Source organism: Artemia sp. Qi Xiang Cuo, unplaced genomic scaffold, assembly GCF_049724085.1.
Source record: "Artemia sp. Qi Xiang Cuo unplaced genomic scaffold, ASM4972408v1 HiC_scaffold_22, whole genome shotgun sequence".
Taxonomy (NCBI): Eukaryota; Metazoa; Arthropoda; class Branchiopoda; order Anostraca; family Artemiidae; genus Artemia; species Artemia sp. Qi Xiang Cuo.
The window spans coordinates 7,997,685-8,000,981 of NW_028297431.1; positions in this window are offsets into that span (position 1 = coordinate 7,997,685).

The following is a 3,297-nucleotide window of genomic DNA, read 5'->3' on the forward strand; positions in this document are numbered from 1 at the left end:
TGAAATGCAAGAGTTGAAATATTTCATTTTTGTTTTGTTGTTGTTTACATTGTCACAGTTACATTCTCTTGATTTTTAAAAGTTCATCTTGAATTTTTGTCGTTGAAATGAAAGAGTTGGAATATTTCAGTAGTGTTTTCTTGTGGTTTACCGCGTCACAGTTAAACTCTCTTGATTTTTCAAAGTTCTTTGTGGATTTCTATCTTTGACATGTGTTTTGTTGTGCTTTACCTTGTCACATTTACATTCTCTTCATTTTAAAAAGTTTATTTTGAATTCCTATACTTGAAATAACATATTTGGAATATTTCAGAAGTGTTTTGTCGTGCTTTACCTTGTCACAGTTACATTCTCTTGATTTTCCAAAGTTCTTTTTGGATTCCTTTCGTGAAATGCAAGAGTTGGAATATTTCAGTAGTGTTTTGTCGTAGTTTGCCATGTCACAGTTACATTCTCTTGATTTTTCAAAGTTCATTTTGAATTTCTTTCGTGAAACTCAAGAGTTGGAATATTTCAGTAGTGTTTTGTCGTGGTTTAACTTGTCACACTTACATTCTCTTGATTTTTCAAAGTTCATTTTGGATTTCTTTCGTTGAAATGCATGAGTTGGAATATTTAAGTAGTTTTTTGTCTTGGTTTACCTTTTAGAAATTATATTCTCTTGATTTTTCAAACTTAATTTTTGATTTCTTTCATTGAAATGCAAGAGTTGGAATGTTTCAGTAGTGTTTCGTTGTGGTTTACCTTTTCGCAGTTACATTGTCATGATTTTTCAAAGTTCATTTTGGATTAATTTCGTTGAAATGCAAGAGTTGGAATATTTCAGTAATGTTTTGTTGGGCTTTACCTTGTCACAGTTATATTCTCTTGATTTTTCAAAGTTAATTTTGAATTTGTTTCGTTGAAATGCAAGAGTTGGAATATTTCCAACTCTTGCATTTCAACGACAGAAATCCAAAATTAACTTTGAAAAATCAAGATATTGTAGCTGTGACAATGTAAACCATAACAAAACACTAGTGAAATATTCCAACTCTTGCATTTCAATGAAACAAATCCGAAATAAACTTTGAAAATTTAAAAGAAAGTAACTGTAACAGGGTAAACCACGACAAGACACTACTTAAATTTTCCAACTATTGTATTTCGACGAAAGAAATTCAAAATGAACATTGAAAAATCAAGAGAATGTAACTGTGACAAGGTAAAGCACAACAAAACACTACTGAAATATTCCAACTCTTGCATTTCAACGAAACAAATTCAAAATGAACTTTGAAAAATAAAGAGAATGTAACTGTAACATGGTAAACCAAAACAAGACACTAGTGAAATATTCCAACTCTTGCATTTCAACGAAAGAAATTCAAAAAGAACTTTTAAAAATCAAGAGAATGTAACTGTGACAAGGTAAAGCACAACAAAACATTACTGAAATATTCCAACTCTTACATTTCAACGAAATTAATCCAAAATTAACATTGAAAAATCATCAGAATGTAACTAGTACAAGGTAAATTACGTAAAACCAGAACTTCATTAATACCTTATGCTAACTTAAATTAATTAACTTAAAACTTATCAATGAAAAGACAAGAGAATGTAACTGATACATGGTGGCCAACGTACGGAAGCACTATAAGATTAACTACTCTTACTCCGAAATAATAGTTAACCAAAATGGTCTTTGTGACAACAAGAAGGTGTTGGTGTGACTATCTAGACAACACCAGGATACTTATGAAATATTCCAAATCTTTCATTTTAAGGAAACAAATTCAAAATGAACTATGAAAAATCAAGAGAATGTAACTGTGACAAGGTAAACCACGACACGACACTAGTGAAATCTTCTAACTCTTGCATTTCAACGAAAAAAATTCAAAATGAACTTTGAAAAGTCAAGAGAATGTAACTGTGACAAGGTAAAGCACAAAAAAACATTACTGAAATATTCCAACTCTTGCATTTCAACGAAATTAGTCCAAAATGAACTTTGAAAAATCAAGAGAATGTAAGTGTGACAAAGTAAACCACAACAAAATACTATTGAAATAATCCAACTCTTGCATTTCAATGAAAGAAATTAAAAAGAAACTTTGAAAAATCATGAGAATGTAACTGTGACAAGGTAAATAACGACAAAACACTATTGAAATAATCCAACTCTTGCATTTCAACGAAATAATCCAAAATGAACTTTGAAAAATCAAGAGAATGTAAGTGTGACAAAGTAAACCACAACAAAATACTATTGAAATAATCCAACTCTTGCAATTCAATGAAAGAAATTCAAAATGAACTTTGGAAAATCATGAGAATGAAACTGTGACAAGGTAAATCACCAAAAAACACTATTGAAAAAATCCAACTCTTGAATTTCAATGAAAGAAATTCAAAATGAACTTTGAAAAATCAAGAGAATGTAACTGTGACAAGGTAAACCAAAACAAAACACTACTTAAATATTCAAACTCTTCCATTTCAACAAAAGGAATTCAAAATAATCTTTGAGAAATCAAATGAATGTAACTGTGACATGGTAAACCATGACAAAACACTACAAAAATATTCTAATTCTTACATTTCAACGAAAATAATTCAAAATGAACTTTGAAAATCAAGAGAATGTAACTGTGATATGGTAAACCCCGAGAAAACACTACCGCAATATTCCAACTCTTACATTTCAATGAAAGAAATTCCAAATGAACTTTGAAAAATCAGGAGAGTGTAACTGTGACAAGGTAAACCATGACTAAACACTACATAAATATTCAAACTCGTGAACTTCCATTAAATAAATATAAAATGAACTTTTAAAAGTTAATAGAATGTAACTGTTACATAGTAAACCACGACAAAACACTACTGAGATATTCCAACTCTTGCATTTCAAGGAACAAAATCCGAAAGAAGATTTGAAAAATAAATAGAATGTAACAATGACAAGGTAAACCATGACAAACAACTACTGAAATATTCCAACTCTTGCATTTCAATTAATGAAATCCAAAATGAACTTTGAAAAATCAAGAGAATGTAACTGTGACAAGGCAAAGCACAACAAAACACATTTCAACGAAAGAAATCCACAAAGAACTTGGAAAAATCAAGAGAGTGTAACTGTGACACGGTAAACCACGACAAAACACTATTGAAATATTCCAACTCCTGCATTTCAACGAAAGAAATTCAAGATGAACTTTGAAAAATCAAGAGAATGTAACTGTGACAAGGTAAAACACAACAAAACACAACTGAAATATTTCAACTCTTTCATTTCACGAAATTAAA